A 24,863-nucleotide genomic window follows, 5' to 3' on the forward strand; every position below is an offset into this window, starting at 1 on the left:
TCAGTAGGTGGGGCTGAGGAAGGAAAGGATTCCTTGTAGGGGGATAGCCTGAGGTTGACATCAACGGACTGGGCTACATGTGGAGAACAAGATGTAAGAAAACTGGAAAGGTAAGGGGGGGCTAGATCATGAAGGGCTTTGAATGCCAAATGTGCATTTTTATTTGCTACAGGAAGCAATGGAAAGCCACTGCAGTTCCTTGAGTGGGTGGTAAAGAGGGGCAAGGAAAGTAACATGACTGGATGGCCTTGTACTTTCTGAAAATCACAGTAGTGTCTGAATGGAAAATGAATTAGAGGGAGGAGAGATTTAAGGCAGGGAGCTCCACCTGCTGGCTACTGTCCTGCTGGCAGTGATAGGGCCTGCTGGCAGTGACAGAGAAGAGAAAGGGTCGTATTTGATAGAGGATGCAAAGGTGAGATCGACAGGCCTTGGCCACAGCTTGATGATGGGGAGTCAGAGATAATGAGGAGTCAAGGATGACTCCCAGCTAGGAGGGTGATGTCCTCTGGAGTAGCAGGGAAGTTTGGGGAGGGGGGAGATAGAGTGTGCTTTGGGTTGTTTTGCTTAAGATCTAACTTGAGATCTCTGAAAAGTTAGAGTTGAGAATGGAGGTGAGCAGAGAGTCTGGATAAGATAAGATAGATTTGAGAATCATCAACATAGAGATGGTAAATAAAGTCCATGGGAACTGGTGAGATAATGATCTAGTTAGGTTTCTTATTTGTTACCTGAGCCTGGCTTAACAGGGGAAGTCTAATGGACAAGGGAGGCGATCATCTGGAGCAGGGATCCTCAAACTTTTTAAATAGGGGGCCAATTCACTGTCCCTCAGACTGTTGGAAGGCCGGATTATAATAAAAACAAAAACTTTATTTTCTGGGCCTTTAAATAAAGAAACTTCATAGCCCTGGGTGAGGGGGATAATTATCCTCAGCTGCCACATCTGGCCCACGGGTAGTAGTTTGAGGACCCCTGATCTGAATAACCTTTTTGATTCCCCACAATGTCAGGGCTAGCAAACACATGCTACAGTTCTGCTGGAGCCAAGCCCACAGGATGAGATTACAAAGGAAAACAGATGTGGCCAGTGAGGCAAGAAAGAAAGGGAGGCTAAAGCCAGGAGATCGGGCTCAGAGCAGCCACAGAGAAGTGGAACTCTACTAAAGAGAGCTGAACCAGGAGTCAAGAGACCTGGTCCTCACCCGTCTCACTCCCAATCCCTGTGCGACCTTGGCCAAACCACTTCCTTTCCCAAGGCCTCTGCTTCCTCCTATATAATGAAAGGGTTGAGAAGGGCCATCTCTATTATCCCTTTTAGCTTTAATGACATATTCTAAGACTCCTGTCTCTGATGTTATTTATTATATTTTATGATGTCAATTCCCGCTCTAACATTCTGCCTAAGGTCCCTCAAAGGTCACACATTAACTGACACAAACCAAGCCTTGAACCTAAATCTCTCCTGGTTCTTGTGTCTCAAATGTCACTGAAAATTTGGCAGCTATGATATATGAAGACTTAACCTTTCCAATAAGCACTTCTTTGGAGTGTGAAACTAATGAAACAAAACCCAACTGCAGGGCTTCATATGAATAGTAAGATGATCCTGTACTGATCACTCTAACCCCAAAGGAAAATCATCCTCCTCCATCCTCTTAAAACAAGAATTCTCTTTTTTCAACACAGGCTAAAAATTTTTTGTAAGATTTGGCAGCTAAGCTGCCAAATAAAGAGGAATTTCTCAGGAAAATCCTGACTTTAACCTTGGAGAAACCAGAATTCTAAAATTCATAATGATTTCATACTTTACCAATTAAGTAGTCCTGAACTTATAAAATTATAAAAATTAAAAAATTATCGACCCCAGCTGTGCCATTCATTTGCTATTCGATTTTAGGCAAATCACTTCTCATTTCCTCACCTTGTGTATCTATAAAGGATAATGATTCCCTCTGAGCTTTCCACAACAATAACCAAATAAAGTAATAGATGGCATCCCGGCAATTCTTTATTTCTAAGTGCTTGCTGTCCATTGCCCCAATTAAGTCTATAGACTATATAGAAAAAAAAAACTTTTCTATAGAGAGAAACACTGTTCTATGTGGAATATTAATTGATGTAGCTTTCTGTTGGGAAACATCAAAGAATCCAACCAAAATGTCTTGAAAACACAGCAAGCAGAACAGTACAGTAAGTAGACAGTTCTAGTCTCTGACCATTAAATCACTATAGGACTTGAGTGAATCACTTTCTCTGGGCCTCAGTTTCTTCATATGAGGAAAATCCTCAAATGAGAGAACTGAACTAGATAAGATAACCCCTCTTCAATCTCTTATAGCTCTGAAAGTCTGGGTTCTAAGAGTCCTTTTCTGTTGGACATTGCATGTTGTATTTTCTAAAGTCCCTTTGGGCTTTAAATATCTTTCTATATGCCATGTTTTAAGATCCCTTCTAGCAGTGATTTTCTATGCTCTTTGTTCCAGGAATTTTTCCAGCTTTAAACATCCTATGAGAATCTAATTCTATGTAACTACAAAGGTCTTTATAAATATAAGTTATTGTAATAATTCACCATTTGGTGAAATTCTGCTGGGCAAGTAGTTTTCTTGGGTTTATCAGAAAACTGATCTCTTTCGGAGGTAGTGGGGGGAAAGGTCTGACCAAAAATTAATTTACATTTTCTTAATGCTCGGGTGAATCTTTAGTTCTGTTTATCTCATACCAGGGCCTTGCTGATTCTAGACTATCAAAGTTGCTAAGGTCCTTGGAATGCACAATGTTATTAGCTTGAAGGAATATGTCTTCAAGCATAAGACCACCTACTTTAATCTCCTATAGATGAAGAAATTAAGCCTCAAAGAAGGAATGATCAATGACCAAGTAATGATCAATCACACAGCACCATAGCAAGTCTCTAAGTAAGCAATATCTGCCCCCAGGGCTCTTTTCACCGGCCTATGTTGTCTCCTCATTAAGCTTCTTGAGGAGAGGCTCAGAGAAGATTCATGTCTTGCCCAATTCATCCACATCGTAAAGGGCTAGGGCAGGATTGGGACCTAAGGCTCCTACCTCTGAGTTTCTAATACAACCTGAAGCCCTTCCTCCAAACATGGTCCACCTGAAGGCCAACACTCCTCTGGCCAATGGCTTTATATTATCATTTCCCCCTCTTTTTTGATGGGAGGCCCCAGGCCCTTCTCCCACTCTCTGCCTATGCAATCTCAAAGCTGATGAGGTCATTCTCATGTAGGGCTGGCCTAAACACACTCTGTCCTCATTCCTCTCTCTGCCAGCTGTAGGATGGAGAGAAAACTTAAAGGTCAGGCAAAAACACCCTGTGCCTCTGATCAGTCTGCCAGCACTGGGGAGGCAAGATCCTGGCTTGTGTCATCATGGAAAGGGGCTTGCAGAGGCCACTCTCTCCACATACCTGGATGGATTCCCAGATCATACTTTAGTTTTTTAATGGCTCTACACGAAACATCTATATCCAAGATGAATCTTCACAATTGTAGGAAAGAAAGTAATCTACCTATTTTAGTAATATTCATTCAGTCAACAAATATTCATTAAACAATTGCCACATCAGAGTCTTTTGCTAGGTGCTAGGGAGATAAATAAGATAGTAGTCCTCTTCCATCAAAGAACGAATGGTAGAATATTAGTAATACTCAGCATTGAGTGAAATGAGCAGGACCAGGAGATCATTATATACTTCAACAACAATACTAGATGATGACCAGTTCTGATGGATCAGGCCATCCTCAGCAACAAAATCAACCAAATCATTTCTAATGGAGCAGTAATGAACTGAACTAGCTATACCCAGAAAAAGAACTCTGGGAGATGACTAAAAACCATTACATTGAATTCCCAATCCCTATATTTATACACACCTGCATTTTTGATTTCCTTCACAAGCTAATTGTACAATAATTCAGAGTCTGATTCTTTTTGTACAGCAAAATAATGTTTTGGTCATGTAAAAAAAAAAAAAAAAAGTAATACTCAGCATTTACAGAGTATTTTATACCTCAAGGTAAGGAACATAAAGGAATACTAGGCCTGGAATCATCATATCTGACTTACTCTGCCACTTGTCACTACTGTGACTTTGAGCAAATCTTTACATTGAAAGTTCATGAAAAATGAGAAAGGTGCCATAAGATTGGGGAAGAGAAAGTATTCTAGTTTTCAAGAAAAGAGAACAAGATCTCAAAATTGCAGGCCAGTGAGCTTGTCTTTGATTTTGGACTAGCTCTATCATCAAAGAGAGAGCTGGCAAATATCTAGAAAGGGAAGCAAGATAATTACAGTCAGGATTTTACTAAAAACAGGTTGTGCCTACTAACCTCATTTCCTTTTTTAATAAGATTATTAAATCACAGTGAAGGCAACAAGATACAGTTTTTCTATACTTCTGAAAAACTTTTCATAAAATATCTGTGGAAAAGGTGAGATTCTGACTAAATGATTAAACAATTAGACTGGCTGGCTGATCAAACTCAAAGAACAGTTGGTTAATGGTTCAATATCAATATATCATTCATCCCTACTAAAATTCCTTCATTTAATTTCATTCACATTTGGCCCAGCATTTCAGCTTATCAAGTCTCTTGGATCTTGCCTCTCTTATCCAATGTGTTAGCTATCTCCCTCCCAATTTTGTGTCACCTGTAAAATTGATAAGTGTATTTTCTATGTTTAGCCTGACACTAATTTTTAAAAGAAAAAAACACCAAAGGGACAACTACAGATCCCTGGAACCTTCCTCTAGAGATCTCTTTTAGGTCTAACATTCAATGAGTTCAATGACTCCACCTAACTGTAATCTCATCTAATCTATATCACGCCATCTATTCCCCTTATCCCAACCCTCACAAAAATAGCATGAGAGACTTTCTCTAGATGTTTTATTTACATCTAAGTGAACCTATGTCTCCTCTTCTCCCCAGTCTTTCAAAGATTACAGACAGTTCCCCAGCAGTCACACTGGTTAGTTCTTTAGGTACCTGAAGATCACATTCATCTTTGCCAAGTGTTTTGAACTCTTCAAGGACAGCTGGGTACTCTTCCACTATTTGACTCAGGCATTAGGAGGCATGCTTTTTCTCAGGATCATTCTCTTTTCCAGAGAAAGCAGAAGCCAAGGAAGTATGGAGATCCACATTCTGTCTTTGGGGACTATCACCACAACCCTATCTTTTATGGGTTATCTTCTGTCGCTAAAACGCAAGTTCCTATAGGACAGGGGCTATCAACTGCTTTGCATTTGTGTTCTCAGTACTAAACACAGGGCTTGGCACACTAAATATTTAATCAATGTCCTTTTCTTCATTTAACAGCCTCTTAATTAGTCTCCCTTTCTCAAGTCTCTTTTGTTTCCAATTTCTATTCTGAAAATACAGATATGACCATCTATTTCTATGGCCAACAAAGTACAGTGGTATCTTACAATCTCTGGGATCAGGTACAAACTTTTGCTACAAAGCATCTAAAATCTTTTACCACCTAGTTACAATCTATCTTTCCAGTCTTATTAATACGCATTATACTCCTTTATATCCTCTTATGGGTCCAACCAAAATGGCCTTGTTTGAACATATATCACTTTATCTTCAGTTTCTGCATCTTTGCAAAGATCTTTCCCCAGGCCTAGAATGCTCTCCTTCTTAACTTTTGCTTCTTACACTGCCAAGCTCAGCTCCAGTACTACCTCCCACATGAGGCTTTTCCTGATCCTCCCAGCTGCTCATGCTTTCCCCCTGACCAATTACTTTGTGAGATGTGTGTGTTTCTGTACATGTATGTACATGTATATATGTCAGTTACTTTGCGATGTATGGGTGTGTATATGTATACACATATATGTATAGTTATCTTTTCATTTTTTGTCTTTCTATTCCTAATGTCTGTTAAAGTGCCTGGTATATAGCAGGCACTTAACAAATGTTTATTAAATCACTGATCGCCAGGTCTCATAATATTTCCATTCATTTATTATTGTAAAATAGTCTTGCAAAAAAGATGTACCAAAATTTATGAAAGAAATGCTGTATGGCTTATAATGAGATGTTTTGATCATATTAATTTATTACCTCATTCAAAGAATAAGTTTAGATGTATCAATTATGATGAATATATTAATAAGTATGATCACTACAATGACAGTACAGCATTATGAATAATGTCAAAATTACTCTCAACGTAATCTTCATGGCATCTGAAGGACTTCTATAGAGTTAGAAGATGACTTGAAAACTGCTGCATCTACCCATGCTTACATGTATGGGGCTTTAGCATAGATACTTGGAGAGTGTCTGTTTCTATAAGTTGGTTCTTGTCTGTTTTAGCTTCACCACCATGCATCAATGTTTACCCACTGTTTCAGCATTTGTTTAAATGACTTTAATGCAAACATTTGGTATGAAGGAAAAACTGGTATCATACCCAGTTTTACTGGCAAATTTTCTTCAACCATAATCTTATTAAATTTTCTTGACAGTCCCATATAAATCTTGTAAGAAACTGTTCACATCTAATTAAAATTAAGTAACACATTTGGTCTTAAGTATGACATACAGTATATTAAAAATTTAAATTTTAAGGCACCATAGTATAGAGGAGGGCCTGGATAGGAGACAAAGTTTAAATTCCAGCTCAAATACTATTGTGTAATCTTAGGTAAAGCACTTCACCTCTCCAGGCCTCAGTTTACTCATCTATTAAATGGGGATAGTAATTTCTTTACTTTAAGCTTAAAGTATTATGTGAATGAGATTTTTAAATTTTCAAATTTTTAGTTCTAAATCCTATCTTATCTCCCTCTAGCCCTTCCTCCATTGAGAAGATAAGAAATGATACTCATTATACACATGAAATCATGCAAAACATATTTCCATATTAGCCATGTTACAAAAAATATAAGCAAGAAAAAATAAAGTAGAAAAAACATAAATTCATTAATTTAATCTCTGCATGTGCATACATTTTTCATCATGAGACCTTTGGATCACTGTACAGCTGAGAATAGCTAATTCTTTTACAGTTGGTCATAATGTAATAATTCTGTCACAGCCTACAATCTTCTTATCAATTCTTATCTTCTTTATTTTGTATCAGTTCATATAATCTTAACAGGTTTTTCTGAAACCATCCTATTTGTCATTTCTTACAGCATAAAAGTATTTCATCATAATCAGATATCATAATTATTCAGCCATTCCCTAAATGATGGCTGTTCCTTCAGGTTCCAGTTCTTTGCCATCACAAAAAGCACTTCTATAATTTGTTTTTACATATATAGATCCTTTTCCTTTTTCTTTGATCTCTTTAGGGTATAAATTAATAATGGTGTTGCAGAATCAAAGGATATACAGAGTTTTATAGCAAAAAAATAGTTCCAAATTGTTCTCCAGAATGGCTGAACTAGTTTACAGTGCCACCATCAGTGCATTAGTGTCCGTTTTTCCAAATCCCCTCCAGCATTTGTCATTGTCCTTTTCTGTAATGTCAGTCAATTGATCTGAGAGGTTTGAGGTGGTATCTCAAAGTTATTTTAATGTGCATTTTTCTAATTATTAGTGATTTAGAACATTTTTTTCATATGACTATATGAAATTCTTTTTCTGAATTGCTTTGAATTCTTTTTCTGAGAATGTTCATATCCTTTGATAATTATTAATTGGGGAATGACTTTTAGGTTTGATAAATTGGCTTAGTTCCCTATATATTTGAGAAATTACATCTTTTTCATAGAAATTTACTGTAAATTTTTTTTTCAGTTTCCTGCTTTTCTTCTAATTTTGGCTACATTGGTTCTATTTGTACAAAATCTTTTTGAATTTAATATACTATCCACTTAAGAAATTTGTGACTAAAGACAAACTAGAGACCATTATTGATCACAAAATAGAAAATTTTGATTATATCAAATTAAAAAGCTTCTGTACAAACAAAACTAATGTAAACAAGATTAGAAGGGAAGCAACAAACTGGGAAAACATCTGATAAAGGCCTCATTTCCAAAATATATAGAGAGCTGACTCTAATTTATAAGAAACCAAGCCATTCTCCAATTGATAAATGGTCAAAGGATATGAACAGACAATTTTCAGATGATGAAATTGAAATCATTACCACTCATATGAAAGAGTGTTCTAAATCATTATTAATCAGAGAAATGCAAATTAAGACAACTCTGAGATACCACTACACACCTGTCAGATTGGCTAAGATGACAGAAAAAAATAATGATGAGTGTTGGAGGGGATGTGGGAAAACTGGGACACTGATACATTGTTGGTGGAGCTGTGAACGAATCCAACCATTCTGGAGAGCAATCTGGAATTATGCCCCAAAAGTTATCAAACTGTGCATACCCTTTGATCCAGCAGTGTTTCTACTGGGCTTATACCCCAAGGAGATATTAAAGAAGGGAAAGGGACCAGTATGTGCCAAAATGTTTGTGGCAGCCCTGTTTGTAGTGGCCAGAAACTGGAAACTGAGTGGATGCCCATCAATTGGAGAATGGTTGGGTAAATTGTGGTATATGAATGTTATGGAATATTATTGTTCTGTAAGAAATGACCAGCAAGATGAATACAGAGAAGCTTGGAGAGAATTACATGAACTGATGCTAAGTGAAATGAGCAGAACCAAGAGATCATTATATACATCAACAACTATACTGTATGAAGATGTAATCTGATGGAAGTGGATTTCTTTGACAAAGAGACCTAATTCAGTTTCAATTGATCAATGATGGACAGAAGCAGCTACACCCAAAGAAAAAAACACTGGGAAATGAATGTAAACTGTTTGCATTTTTGTTTTTCTTCCCGGGTTATTTCTACCTTCTGAATCCAATTCTCCCTGTGCAACAAGAAAACTGTTTGGATTTGCACACATACATTGTATCTAAGATATACTAGGACATATTCAACATATATAGGACTGCTTGTCATCTAGGGGAGGGGTGGAGGGTGGGAGGGAAAAATCGGAACAGAAGTGAGTGCAAGGGATAATGTTGTAAAAAAAATTACCCTGGCATGGATTCTGTCAATAAAAAGTTACTATAATAAAAAAAATATATATATATATATACTATCCACTTTACTTCACATGATTTTATGTCTTGTTTGGTCATGAACTAAGTGAGTTTACTTTGTATTAAATATTGAAACATTATTAATAATTCTAGAGTCAAATTTGTCTTTTGTATAAGTAAAAAATCTACTTTCCAATAACATATAACAATTCACTTTTTCCTACAACAAAAACAAGTATTTAAGAAAACACTTGTGAGATTAGAAGGTATATAAGCTCCCACCTGCTTTAGTTCTCTTCTCTTCCCATTGTGTCTTCAGATTTTCAGCTCTTGACTACTACAAACAGTCTGAGGAACAAAAGAGTAAAAAAAATTGTTGAATAGAGGATCTGGGACAGATAACAAATCATCGAACTTCTCTGATAAATGCTAAGTTCTAAGATTCTTCCATTGAAGATGCCTGTTCTTCAAGAAGACCTGAAAATTTTAGGCAGGATTGCTTTAACATTCCCTTAGGTATCTGTGCTCATTCAGTGTAACTAAGATTGTGACAGAGGTCAGAAAGTTGTGTTACTTTTAAGTAGTTTATTCTATTGAGAGGGTTAGCTTTGCTTATTTTATTTGAGTCTAACCCCTTTATTTTTCTGTTAAATTCTTAAGATTTTGCTTTAAAAAGAAAAAAAAAAGTCTGCCCAAGGATTTATCTTAAGGCTATAGTCACAGAAATGTCAGAATTGGAAGGGCCTCTAGATATAACATCAGAACATCAGAACTGGAACAGATGCTATAATAGAAGAGCTAAAAGGTGCCCTAAAGGATCATCTGGTACAATCTCTTCATTTTTAAAATGAGTCATGAAGAGCATTGTGAGAGGGAAAATGAATTATGTAATTACTCTTACATTTATGTAGTCTCAATTCACAAACATTAAGTTAGTCCTTTGTAAAAGCCTGTTTAGGATGGAGGAGTTCATCTTTCAAATTTATTTTCACAATTCTCAGAAGCAGTAGGGTCCTTGTCCTAAAACCCAGTTAAATGCATTTTCTCATATGCTTGTAAGGCTCTGCTGTTGAGTTATAACTCAGTAGTAACTTTCAGTGACCAAGACCCTTGAGGCCTCAGAAAGATACTCTGGCTTTCAAATCAAGTGAGCCTTTCTTAGTGGTTAGAAGGTCAGAAACAGTAAAATGAGGTGGTTCAATGAAAAAAAGGGCACAATATAGTTTATCTCAGGGAGCAAAATAAGAAAAACAAAACCAAACAAAGGGATGGTTTGGCCCCTCCTAGAAAGAAAAAACATTGAAGGTTAGATAGGAAGTACTTTTTAGTATTTGTCAGAACTGGGAGGAACCTTAGAACTGAATGTGAGAATTGGGAGAAAATTACTTTAGAGGTCATTTAGGCCAATCCATTTTACAGGAGAACCTTGGCGTTGCCTTGAAAGTCAAATGTAGTATATTCGATTTCATTTCTGGACAGCTCTTTTACCTACTTTAAATTTATATATTTCAAATTTACAAGAAAAGAATATAAATTTAGAGCTTAGAAATCATCTTGTCTAGTCTAGTCATAGATAGGAAAGCTAAGGTCCAAAGACAGGAAAAGTCTGGGTTCACAGAGTCAGTTAAGAGGTGTGGCCTGGACAAGAGCTTAAGTTCAGTATATTTTCCATTACAACATGTATCGAATGGGACAAAATACAAGTAGGTTTGAGCAACTGCCAACATATAGCCTGAACCAGGCTGAAATTCAAGCCATGGTTAGATAAAAGATCTAGTGATAGTATTGTACCATGTTTTCATTCCATTTGCCCAAATTGCCTCAAATTTCATATATTTTTAAAACAGGACTCCCTGTTTTTTTGTGAGGAAAACTTCTTTTATTTCCTCACAATCCATGATCAGATGATCACAGGACCTAGAGCTAGGAGTTCTTCACCTTGTCTGTATCATGGATCCTTTTTGAGATCTGATGAGGTCTTTCTTAGAACAATGTTTTTAAATGCATAAAATAAAATATATAGGATTACAAAGGAAACCAATTAAATTAAAATACAATTCATTCACCACACACACATACATTTAAGTTCACATTCCCTAGGTTAAGAATCTCTATATTTTACACATGAAGAAAACTCAAGAAATGTCTTGCCCAAAGGTTACATAGTTAATAAATTTCACAAGAAGAATATTCGGAACCTAAATTCCCTGACTAAATCTAACAGGATATCACATAGATATATGCTGGTGTGATAAGTTTGGCAGATGGAAGAGTGAATGAATTACTGGGGTCAGAGAGCATGACCCCTCCTTGCTAGAAATCCTTCTGAGCTGCTTTAAAGAGAGACTGCTCAGTAAACCTTCACTACCCAGTGACTACTACTAGCTTGTGCCTTATCTGGCAGTGGGACATTTAGGACCTTCTACCACCTGGTGCTCCCTAACCTTTCCAACTCTGTCTCGTGTTCCTTTTCTTCAGTACTCTAGGCTTGGTATTCTAAGAATCCAACTTGGCTCTGCGAGAGTGTCCCTCTCTTCATATTCTAGGCTTAACTTGCTCATGCTATTATATATCCTTAGAAGGTCTGGCTTTAAAAATATCCTACCTATCTTTAAGAGTCAGGTCAGACACCATCTCCTTCATGAAGACTTTCCTGAGCCACAGTGCTATCCCCCAGTCCACCCCATCACTACTCCATGCCAGAATTTTTTTCATTCCCTTATTTCAAAAGGCACTTTGTCCTGTTATGCTTTTATGATATTATTTTTCTGCTATTGTACACAAGAGATTGATCAGAGATATCTCAAGGATAATGAGTCTTTGGCACCTTCTACTCATTAACGGGGATAAATTTATTGCCTCAGAGGTCTCCTCTTTGCTCTGACACAATTTTTTGGTTTTTGCTCTGACTCCAATTTTTTTATTTAATCCTGAATCTTAAATCCTTGTCCCCAGCTTTGATTTCTAGGCTCAAAGGGGGGCATATCAGAAAATTGGATGTTGCTCTTTTCCTAGCAACTTCCAGTTCATTTCATTCATTTTTCAGGGGAAAATAAACTATTGGCCACTATAATTTTGAGCAGGGCTTCTTAAACTTTTTCTACCCATGACCTATTTTCACCTGAGAAATTTTTATATGACCCCGAGTATATTGGTATATGAAATACGTATACAAATCAAACATTTACTGACAATAAATCATAATTTCATGACTCCCACAACCATATGGGGTCAGGACCCACAGTTTAACAAGCTTTGATTTAGAGGACTACATATACTCTGTGGGAAGGGACAAGAGTGAAACTCATCAGAGAAAGAAGGATAATGTTATCTACTATTTATGGTCTGTTACAAATATTTATGTTTTTCTATATTCTCTGTTGCATGGAATAACATGGCCTTGTTACCTTGAGTATTTAAATAGGATCTTGGTATGTTTTTACTTAGAGCTGTGCATAAGCTACACAAACTGTAGTTGGGAGAATTCCCATAGGAAACTCTAGGTCAGTGGTTCTCAAAGTCTGGTCCAGAGCATCCTAGGAATCTCTGAAATCCTTTCAGAAAGTCTACAAATTCATAATTAGTTTTTATTTTTAATGTGATCAATATCTATAACTATAAACCACGTAAACAAAAACTCTTTGGACAGATCCTCAATCATTTTTAATAGGATAAAGATACTGAGAACAAAAGTTTGAGGACCATTGCTCTAGGTAGTAACAGCATGAAAAAAAAATAAAAAGAGTAATTTGGGGAAGCTGCCCCTCAAGATTAAACCCAATTCACACAAACCCAAAAGCTGGAGATCTTGGCCAGGTTATATATAACTCCCAGGTTTGCAGGATCATTGATTTATGAGATCAATAAATGTATTCTCATTTTATGGGGATGCAAGTTACATGACTTGACCTGCATCTCACAGCTAATAAGTTTCTAAGTTTCTAAGATTTGAATGTAGCTCTTCCTGACTCTAAATCTAATTCTCTGTCTACTACTCTAGGCTGCTCTTACAACTTTACTAGGATTAAAAAATTGAAGGCAATAATAATTAATGAACTCACATTTCTATGGCATATTAAAGTTTATAAAATACTTCCCTCAAATAACTCTGTAAGGAAGGAAGGATGAAGCCAATGATTTCTTGGAAAAATGAACAATCCTCTGCTGAGCAAGAGGAGTCTGCTTTCTGATTAAGGGCCAATGCTGGCTCCTTCCTATATTATAGCATCAGTCTTTCTAGCCTTTAGTATTATTACTTTCTTAAGTGGCTACTGAGGGTAATGACCAAAACACTATTCTTTTCCTTAGATGAAACAATGTTCAAAAGTTTTCCCGAAGCTTTTCTGAAAGGCCTGTAGAACAGTGATCTCAGATCCACACTCAGATTCCATACTTCTTTGCAAGTTGAGTCTTAGACGGTCCAGATCAGTTTTCAGCTTGGTATCACTTCTGACCTCTCATTCAGACACAAACAGCAAAGAGCTTAGGGGTCAATGAACTGATTTCTTCAAAGCATGCAGGAAGTAACACCTGCTAACTGCTTCTTTAAATAATTCCAGCAAAGTTTCTCTTGCCTCTGGGGGTAGGATCCACTTCTGCTTTGGGTCCAGTTTTACAACTGTGACTTCAGCCTCCAATTATTATACTATCAGTGGTCTCTAAATCCTACTTATAATGGGAAATCAGTAGCATTTCTAGGCCTCATCCATCACAGATCAGTAATGAGATTATTGAGTTAAGAGATGACTATTTTACTAAGAATAAACACCCTCCTGAAGTTGACCTCTACTTATAGTGGTAGTGATAGTGGAGTGTGCTGAAACAGAGTTCTGGAATGGAAAGACTAATATTTATGTTATCTGTCTTACTGAGTTATGAAAAAATACTTTGTCAAGCATAAAGAACTAAAAAAAAATGAGCTACTATTAATGCTATTTTATCAGATACAATAATATACATATGTATATATTCTGGCTAGTATTTCTATAGTTCTTTATTAGTAGCAATTTATTTTTCATTCAGAGCAGCAATAAAAATTAAGAATTATAAAGTTTAATCATTTACTAGTGAAATAAAGACAATTTCTCCCAATCAGTAAACAAAATATATCCCAGTCTTTATAAGGATCCAAAATGTTGTGAAATCCCCTAAATTTCCAGTGATTTGAGCCTTAGGTCTCTGCCTTTTCTCAAATCCAGCACTGCTCAATTTAACCCCATGCAGAAAAATATAAATGATTCATGGAAAAGAAGAGCAGTCATTTTTTCAGACTAGTAACTTCCTTGATAGTTCTTCTTTTGACAGAATAAAAAATTGGAGTTGGAGACTCCTACTTCAGGGCAAGCTTTGAGGGGTTCACTTTTATTATTATAATATTTTGAATTGGGATAATTTTCCCTTCTCCTCTTCACATTAGAAACTGGAACGCCAATATAATGGAAAATTTACTGGGCATAGAGAGTTGAAGGACCTAGGTTTGAATTCTCATTCAGCGATTTGCTAGCAAAAGGAATGTGAGCAATCACTTACCCCTCTGGGACTCTATTTCCTGGGCTACAAAATGAAGAGGTTGGATTAGGTCAATTCTAAAGTCCCTCCCAGCTTAAAGTCCTAAAATCTTATTTGATCCTTGTTCTCTCTCACTTGCCTCTATGAAACATGAAAAAGTGCTAGAAACTTGTTCCCAGCATCTGTATCAGTTCAAACAGCGTTGACTCCCCTCAGGGACCAGAAATATTTTCTTCCCTATGGCCAGATTTCTTTCAAGTTCTGACCTAAGTTTGAAATATATTTAAACTACTTTTCAGGGATGGTGAATGGGAGACAACATCCTAAGATCCAATCTCACCTATCTTCAACCCACTGTGATTGTGCCCATGCTTTATAGCAACAATAAATTCATGCCTCCCTTTTAATATCAAAGTGGTTCCTTATATTTATGCACCTGAAAGAAGGTAACCACCCAAGAACTTACATGCTCTATTTGCCAAAAATAAATAGCAAATTACAGAAACAAAGAAAACACCATGTGGCAAAAGTAAATGAGAACTGATCATGTTTGGGGATTTAAAATGCCATAGCATTTAAAATGCCATCTATTTCAACATTTGTTCTTAGAACCATAAAATGTCTGATAAAGACTCTTAGAAGAGAAAAAATGTTGACACTTAGAAGAGTCCTCAGAACACAGACTATCAGAGCTCAGAGGAGACTTAACATATTGATTACAGCTTTTAAAAACAATATATATCTGCATTCTCTCAATTCTACAGTTGAAGAAACAGAAGTCCTGAAAAATTAAAGTAGCTTCTTTAATGTCACCAATCTATCATTCTAGTTGGTGGCAGAGCCAGAATTAAGAATCAAGATTCCTTATATCTCAGACCAATATCCTTTCTACCATACCAATATAATATAGTCTATATAGTTAAAACATGATCATATAACTTTATAAAACTTATTGATATTCTTAACCCCAAATTAAACCCCACTTTTTCTAGACAAAACCCAACAGGAACATATCTGGATAACACAAGTGTCTTAAGAAGTTTCAAGTAAGGCCATCATTTTCAGGACAAACATATATTTCTATACATATCACATGTTCTATATATATCACATGTGTAAGTCAGCTGTTCACTTACAATGTGCCATCTATGTCTCTTTCTAGAAAGTTCATCTCTATCCTTGGCCTCTGCTTTTGCCTGGAAGGGATTTGAGATTCTACTTACAGAAACTCTCTGGGCCCTGGGAATTTCCACTTGAGAACTAGGCATGTAAAGCAAGGAATCCTGGTCACCACCCTGGCTGTCAGCACAAGAGAAAGGATGGCTTGGCTGCCGTAGAGGGAGCAGTGAGGAGAGCTGCTTCTCTCTATCTCCTAAATGAAATGTGTTTCGAGGCTTTAGTGGGAGTTTCCCACATAGCTTGCCAAGCAAGTCCCCATTTGCTGTAATGCAATGCTCAGCCTGATGATGTCAACCAGTCATTTGCCTAGCTTCCACCTCCAAGCCCACAGCAGAGATCCGCTTCCTCAGGACAATGAACTTGGTGCTGTAACTTCATCCCAGGCTGGCCACATATGTCGACATCCTTCCTTCCATTTTCAGCACTGCTCTTGGTGACAAAAGGTTTCCTATGCTCACTTCACTAGCCTTGGGATCCAGGCTACCCTTTGTTTCTTACTGCCCGATGACTAATTTATAATGTTTGCTTTGCAGCATTTCAATGATTTTCTTTGGACCAGGGTGTTTTCCCCATTACCTTCTTCCTGTCAAGTTGACGAAGTTGTTTGGTTTCCCACAGAATTTCATTAAAGAATATGCAGTAAGCCCACAGGCTAGGCCCAACACTATATTGGGGGCTTAAGGCCAGCAGTTCAAGTTTCATTCCAGCTTCCCTGACAGTGACATGAAGGAGGTGCTGTAACCGCTGGCCTCACTTTAGAATGAGGGAATTGTCAGTTGGAGAATGGCTGAATAAAATGTGGTATATGAATATTATGGAATATTACTGTTCTGTAAGAAATGACCAACAGGATAATTTCAGAAAGGCCTGGAGAGACTTACACGAACTGATGCTGAGTGAAATGAGCAGGACCAGGAGATCATTATATACTTCAACAACAATACTATATGATGACCAGTTCTGATGGACCAGGCCATCCTCAGCAACGAGATCAACCAAATCATTTCTAATGGAGCAGTAATGAACTGAACCAGCTATGCCCAGAAAAAGAACTCTGGGAGATGACTAAAAACCATTACATTGAATTCCCAATCCCTATATTTATGCACACCTGCATTTTTGATTTCCTTTACAAGCTAATTGTACAATATTTCAGAGTCTGATTCTTTTTGTACAGCAAAATAACGTTTTGGTCATGTATACTTATTGTGTATCTAATTTATATTTTAATATATTTAACATCTACTGGTCATCCTGCCATCTAGGGGAGGGGGTGGGGGGGCAAGAGGTGAAAAATTGGAACAAGAGGTTTGGCAATTGTTAATGCTGTAAAGTTACCCATGTATATATCCTGTAAATAAAAGGCTATTAAATAAATAAAAAAAAAAAATAGAATGAGGGAATTGGGACTCAGGAGGATCTTGCCCCGGGGGTCACACAGTGGAGTTTTGAAACCAATGACTTCTAGACCACCATTCTTTAACTCTAACCACAAGGCCTCTTACAAAGCATGATATAGGCTGAAGACAATTTTAGAAATGAAAATATAAATGGATTCCAAAATGGTTTGGACATTTATGGATGACAGCTATTTTCCAAGTTCACATTCGAAAGGGGTCTTTTTCACAATGCATCCTGAAGGGCCTCTGATGGCCACAGAACACTGGGCTGGCTGGACTTTGTCCCACTTAACACTCATTTACTACTTCCTAGGGCACAGTTTTCAAATCTGTAAAGTGAAGGGATTGGAGAATTTTTATATTCTGTTATAAAGGGGAACTTTCAGCTCTAGCAAAATGGAGAACTCTATGATTTAATTCTCTTTCTGAACCAGTTTTATCACACCTAAAATAACACCAAAAGTGCCTTCCTATGTCTTTTTTTTTTTTGGGGGGCTGAGGTAATTGGGGTTAAGCGACTTGCCAAGGTCACACAGCTAGAAAGTGTTAAGTGTCTGAGGTCATATTTGAACTCGGGTCCTACTGACTTCAGGGCTGGAGCTCTATCCACTGTGCCACCTAGCTGCCCCTTTCCTATGTCTTAAAGATGTAAGAATGAACAATATCCATGAAGTCAAAAGTTCTGATGTCTGGGAAAAGGCATTAAATACATTGAAGACATTATTATCAGTGATGGAGCAAAATTCTCCTAAAGTATCAAAGGAAGTATTCTCCTAAGCATATTCAACATAAGGGGCTTGCACTCACTCTGTAATTAGCAAAGTATGTCTTCATTCCAACAGCTTGAATGGGCTTCAGGAAATAAAAAGTTTCCAGACAGGTCAGTTGGTAGAATTATTCTCTTTATTCTGAATCATGCACCAATACTTAACCAAAATTAAGAAACAACAAAAACAAAGCCGTCATTTTCTTCTTTTATAACTCTTAATTCATAAAACTTCCCCTGAAGAGAAAACTGTTCTTCCTCTATCAACTAATTTATAAAATGAAAACCTTAACATTAAATTGACTTCATTTCAAAGGAAGTGACTCTGCAATTCCTCCAACATCGACTATGGCCATTTTGGGGTCATTTTTGTTAATTGGCAGATAAAAACTCAGGGTTGTTTTGATATGGACTTCTCTTAATTTTAGTGATTTTGAACACTTTTTTTTCCCCTCAATAGTATTTTATTTTTCCAAATACATGTGAAGATAATTTTCAACATTCATTTTTATAAGATTTTGTGTTCAAAATTTTTTCTCCTGCCCTTCTTTACTTCCCTCTCTCCAAGACAGCAAGCAATTTGATACAGGTTTTACATGTATAATCCTTTTAAATATATTTTCATATTTGTCATATTGTGCAAGAAAAATCAGACCAAAAGAGAAAAAAACATGAGAATTTAAAAAAAGGTGAAAATACTATGCCTTGACCTACATTGGGTCTCCATAGTTCTCTCTCTGATACTGATGGCATTTTCCATCTCAAGTTTTTTGGAATTGTCTTGCACCACAGCATTGCTAAGAAGAGCTAAGTCTATCATAGTTGATCATCAAATAATCTTGATGTTACTGTTTTGGTGGGGGTTTTTTGTTTTTGTTTGTTTGTTTGTTTTTGCAAGACAATCAGGGTTAAGTAATTTGCTCAGTCACCCAGCTAGTAAGTATCAAGTATCTGAGGCCAGGAACACTTTTTCATGTGGTTGTGAATATAGTTTTAATTTTGTAATTCTTTTGAAAACTGTTTCTTCATATCCTTTGACCATCTATTGGGAAAACTACTATTAGCCATAAACATATACACATATATGTACATAATATACATGTACGTATATATATATATATGTTAATTGTTTCTAATATATTGAATATTAAACCCTTATCAGAGAAATTTAAAACAAAGATTTTTACCTGTTTAAAAACTTTCAAATAGTTTTAAGGGTCAAATGAGTTAATAAACATGAAAATTTTTTGTAATCTTAATAATGCTTTATTTTTGGGATTCCAAGAGCTCAGTTTGGATGAGTGAAGTGTGGCCTCAACATATTAATGCACTCTTTTGCCCAAGGTCACAAAGATACTGAGTAGCCAGAGCCAGGATTTAAAATTCAGATCCTCTGATTTCAAATTCAGTGTTTTTTGAAATGCATCACAATGACTATTATTCTATTTATACTTTATGGTGAAGAAATTTAAGGCCTAACATTCACTGTATAAATAGTAGAAAAGAATCAGAGGCTTATTAACATTAAGATTTGGACAGGATTATCAAAAGCAAATTTGGAAAGCAAGGGAATAGTTTACCTATAAGATCTTTGGAGAAGGGAGGAATTTATGACCAAAGAAGAACTGAAGAACATAATGAAATGCCCAATAGACAACTTTGATTACATTAAATTAAAAAAGGTTTTACACAAACAAAAGCCTGATATAAACAAAATTAAAAGGGAAGAATAAAGCTGGGAAAAAAATTTTTATATCCAGTGTTTCTGACAAAGGACTCATTTCTAAAATATATAAAGAACTATATATATATATATATATAATGTACAAAGATACTTATAACACAAGTCATTCCCCAATTGATAAATGGTCAAAGGATATGAGCAATTTTCAGATGATGAAATTAAAGCCATGTATAATCATATGAGAAAATGTTCTCAATCACTGTTGATTAAAGAAATGCAAATTAAAACAACTCTTTTCACACCACTCAGATTGGCTAAGATGACAGGAAAAGATAATAATAAATGTTGGAAGGAATGTAGGAAAACTGAGACACTGTTGCATTGTTGGTGGAGTTGTAAAATGATCCAATCATTCTGGAGAGTAATTTGGAACTATCCAGCAGTAACAATACTGGATCTGTATCCCAAGGAAACATAAAGGAGGGAAAAGAACCCACATTTGCAAAAATGTTTGTAGCAGTTCTTTTTGTGTTAACAAAGAATTAGAAAATTAATAGATGTTTATCAATTGGGGACTGGCTGAATAATTGATGGCATATTAATATTCCATAAAAATTATGAACAAGCTGATTTTAGAAAGGCCTGGAAAGAGTTACATGAATTGATGCTGAGAGAAACAAGCAAAACCAGAAATACATTACACACAATAACAGTAAGAATGTGAAATGATCAACTGTGAAAGAATTATTGAGGCTTTGGCTTATTCTCATCTATCTTTCTAATTTCAAGAGACTCATTACTCTCTTTGCTCCTAGCCATGCCTTCTCCCTAACCCTCCCAAACTCCTATAGCTCAGTCCACATAGACATCACCAACACAGAATAATGATGGACTGAGGACATTTAGGTGTGGACAGCTGTAATGAAGAAGAACCTAGAGGAGAAACACCTAAGCAATGGATAGGTTGGGGAAACAATGCTTTGTCTTGCTACCTTTCTTGAGCCAGTTGGTTTCCTGACAGGGCCAAAGAAACAACATTTTAGCCCAAACTTGAGCTGTGTGTACAGGAAACCTGTTCCTTCCCTAGAAGAGAAGTGTTCCACAGAGTTACAGAAATTCAATTAAACTCAATTCCACAAATATTTATTAGGTATCAACTATGCACAGACATGGTGCAAGTATGGAAGAGATTATCTAGTCCAATCCCATCTTCTTAAATAAGAGAAAGGGAGGAACCTAGAGAAATAGTCATTTGTCCAAAGTCACATAAGCAATAAGGAGCAGAGTAAAGATTCGAACCAGATCCTCTGAGTAAAAATCCAGCACTCTTTCCACTATACCACTGCCTCTTCATAACCTACTTATGACTGGCTCAATATAATGGGCTCTTGCAAATGAATGCAACAGAAGTGGAAAACTATGTAGGAGGGTCTGATTTTTTCCAAAAGGAAAAATTTAAAAATAAACTATGGAATGTCCAAAACTGTTCTCAGGGCAACATTTTGCTTGGCTTATTCAGGAGGCTTTTGAAATGTCTACAGCTTGCAGAAAATTTAGCTAGTTAGGTTGGAGTATGCTCAGTGATCCACTAAGGGCAGCTCTGAAAGCAAATGACTCCCTACTCAGGAAGCAGCCATGTGCATGTTGGCCTTGAAAAGAGGGAGTGTGTAGCAATGGAATCTGCCTCTCAGTAATTAGCCATGTGTTCTTGTCTTTTTATAGTATCTATAAAATTTGTGATCTAAACAGCTCTGTAACAGGCAAGAATTGGCAATGGTGTAAAAGAAGGAAGAAAAAGCTGGGCAAAGAAGGCAAATTTCATTCCAGGTCACAAATGCCACATTACAACTTTGTTAAATCCTTGACATTCTCCCAGTCCAGGAAAAGAGCTTGATTTCTACAGATAGAAGAGAGCCCAAGTTTGGGCTAAAATGCTGTTTCTTTGGCTTGGTTGCTCAGGCTCCTGAACAATGGGCCAGCAACAGCAAAGGGGGAAAGAAACTGTTTACTTGCAGCTAAAACTATTTATAGGCTTGGCAATCTGCTCAGATTTGGATGATAAATCTCTGTTTCAAGTGAGCAGTTGTTTTGCTTCTGGAAAGTTTCTTCAAACAAGTTTGTTCCCCTTATTGTCCCCTCTCAAGACCACTCCTCATGTGTTCTCAGGAAATTTTATTTGAGCTTCTGTTAACACACACACACACACACACACACACACACACACACAAGAAAGATTTAGAACACAGAAAGTCAGAATTAGAGAAGCCCAAAGAATTGAGAATATAGAAACTGGAAAGGATTTTTATATACAGGTCATTAGCCCTTGAAGGTACCTTATTGATCAAATAATCCAACTGCCTTATTTAATGCAGGTGACAAGTCCATTCTTCTTTTCAATTTGCCACACAGCCTCTTTTATAAAATGTAAATCTCATTCCCTAAACTGATGTTTAGGCCTCCATTGCTTAATGTAATATTATTTTAAAACCATGTAAAACTAATAAAATTAAATGATGAAACATTTGTATTACACTTAAGTTGCTCAAAACATAAACTACTCCAAACAAACATTCCTGTAACAATAAAGTTCATATCTGAATATGTCCCAGTCACTACAATGAAATTAGGATCCCATCGGTAAATTGAAAGCTCCTTGTTTTTTTGAAACAATAAGATTACCTAGACACTTGTTTTTCCAGGAATGATAACAATCAGTATACTTTCACAAACAATGAGAAATGATAGATATACTCACATATAAACACAAGGGAGAGGCACATCATCCACCCTGTCTTGGGTGAAATGCAGCAGCTGTTTTCCCAGGTGCAGAGAATATCTCTCCTCTTCTAACCTCCAAAACATGCAAATACTTTCAGTGGAAAGGTTTGGTTATTTAAAAAAAAATACAGAGCCTTCTGCACAGTTTCAACTCACAGAAGAGGTTATACACTCGCCTACTGATTTGTTTGAAAAAAAAAAAATATATCAGTCGACTTCACTTTATTCCTAGCTCTTGCAACAGAAATAATGCAAATTAGCCTCTCCCTTGAGTCCTGTTTTGCTTAATTCTGAAGGGATGGAAATGGTTGATAACCACCATTTATATTGACTAAAGTGCTGCAGCTTCTAGGCCTATCACATAACCTGAACACTGAGAGTCCCAGAGAAACTTGCAAGGAATAATTAAGAGTACCAGAGTGTACTCTCTGACAATTAATTTAGAGAAAGAAAACAGTAGCATTTCTCAAAGGGATTAACTTGTTTTCCTATCTCTTCACAGTCCTAATGAAGCTTGTTAAAAGACAAATAATGCTTATAAATTTTTAATGTGCTCACATTTTAAATCCAGGAGAATCATAGTTTAAAGCTTTAAAGACATTCCTCATTTCTAATCTATTGCCAAGGTAACCAATTTACCTTCATGACATCTCTTATACTCCTTCCTTTCTCTCTCCAACACCCTGGTTCAAGCCCTTAAGACTTCATACATTGGACTACTGGACCACTTCTGAGTGGACTCTTGTCTCAAGTCTCTTCCCCCACTCCAGTTCATCCTCTCTGGTCGGCTATCAAAGTGATTTTCCTAAAGCATAAGTGTGACTATATCACACCTCCCACTCCCACCCCCCAATTCAATAAATTCCAGGGGTTCTTTATAACTTTAAATTACTGGAAATAAAATCTAGCATTCAGTGCCTTCATAATCTGCTTCCCTTGTATCTTTTCTGCCTTCTTACACATCACCCCTCCCTTTCTGATTCTGCAGTCTAATACCACTGGCCTCCTTGAGATCCCTTGAACAAAACACTCCACCTTCCAACTCCTGGCATTTTCACTACCTGTGAAATACCCATGCCTACAATTCTCTCCCTCCTCATCTCTGCTTCCTGGCCTCCCTGTATTTCTTTAGTTTCAGCTAAAATCTCACTTTCTATAGAAAGCTTTTCCTGATATCATCCCTCTGTTGGTTATTTCCAATTTCTCTTGCATATATCTTATTTGTCTCCCCTATTAGTCTATGAGCACCTTTAGAGCAGGGGTTTATTTTAATTATTATTATATTTTGAATATATATGTATTTAAATTTGAATACTAAATTATCTTCCTCTCTCAAACCTCTCTCCTACCCACTGACAAAGCAAGCAATATGATATCTATTATACATGTGAAATCATATATAACATATTTCTATATTAGCCATGTTGCAAAAAAAAAAAAAAATGAAGGAAGAAAAAAAAAGTGAAAAGAGTTATACTTCAATTTTCACTCAGAATTCATTAGTTCTCAGGAGGTAGACTACATTTTTTCATCATTAGTCCTTTGAAACTGTCTTGGATCATTGTGTTTATTAGAGTAGCTCAGTCTTTCAGAGTTAATCATCCTTACAATATTGCTGATACTATGTATAATGTTCTCCTGGTCTTGTTCAATGAACATTGCATCAATTCATATAGATCTTCCAAGATTTTTTTTTAAACCACCACCCTCATAATCTTTATAATACTATTCCATAACAATTATATACCACAACTTGTGCAGCTGTCCCTCAATTGATGGGCATCTCTTCAATTTCCAATTCTTAGCCATCACATAAAGAGCTGTAGGTCCTCCTCTTCCTTTCTCTTTGATCCCTTCAGGTTACAAATTTAGTATTATTGTAGAGTCAAAGGATATGCGTAGTTTCCTGGTCCTTTGGGCATAGTTCCAAATTGTTCTCTAGAACAATTCCACCAACAATGCATCAGTATACTATTTTTTCCACGTTCCTTACAGCATTTTGTCATTTTTCTTTTCTTTCATATAAGATAATATGATAGGTGTAAGGTGGCACACTTCAGAATTGTTTTAAACTGAATTTCTTTAATCAATAGTAACTTAGTCAATTTTTTCATATGACTATAGCTTTGATTTCTTCATGTGAAAGCTTCCAGCAGTTCATATCTTTTGCTCATTTATTAATTGGAGAGTAAGCTCTTATTTTTATGAATATGACTCAGTTTTCTATATATTTGAGAAATGACATCTTTATCAGAGAAACTTATAATTTAAACACACATTTTCTTGCTTTCCTTCTAATTTTAATTGCATTGGTTTTGAATGTGCAAAACCTTTTACATTTCATGTTATTAAAATTCATCCACTATTCTTCCTATGATCCTCTGTCTTTTGTTTGATCATAAACTCTTTCCTTCTCATGCTCCCCTACTTTCTGCCAAACTGCCTTCTAGTTTTCCCAGTTTTCAAACATTGAATTTTTGCCCCAAAGCTTGGCTC

General features: G+C 36.4%; 1 protein-coding gene across 4 annotated transcripts in view; it reads right to left on the reverse strand.

The window, feature by feature from the left end:
• The window catches only part of PKIG (cAMP-dependent protein kinase inhibitor gamma), a 94,679-nt gene that overhangs the window by 18,638 nt on the left and 51,178 nt on the right, over positions 1–24,863 (reverse strand). For 2 of the 4 annotated variants that reach the window (XM_031951564.1, XM_003757723.4), the window contains exon 2: positions 9,335–9,400. The gene's annotated coding sequence lies outside the window, so the exon portion shown is untranslated. Of the gene's footprint in view, positions 1–9,334; positions 9,401–15,783; positions 15,965–22,344; positions 22,436–24,863 lie in introns of those variants that run through there. The other 2 variants (XM_023494562.2, XM_012539773.3) reach the window with 2 other exon arrangements.

This window comes from Sarcophilus harrisii, chromosome 2 (assembly GCF_902635505.1).
Source record: "Sarcophilus harrisii chromosome 2, mSarHar1.11, whole genome shotgun sequence".
In the NCBI taxonomy this organism is placed as follows: Eukaryota; Metazoa; Chordata; class Mammalia; order Dasyuromorphia; family Dasyuridae; genus Sarcophilus; species Sarcophilus harrisii.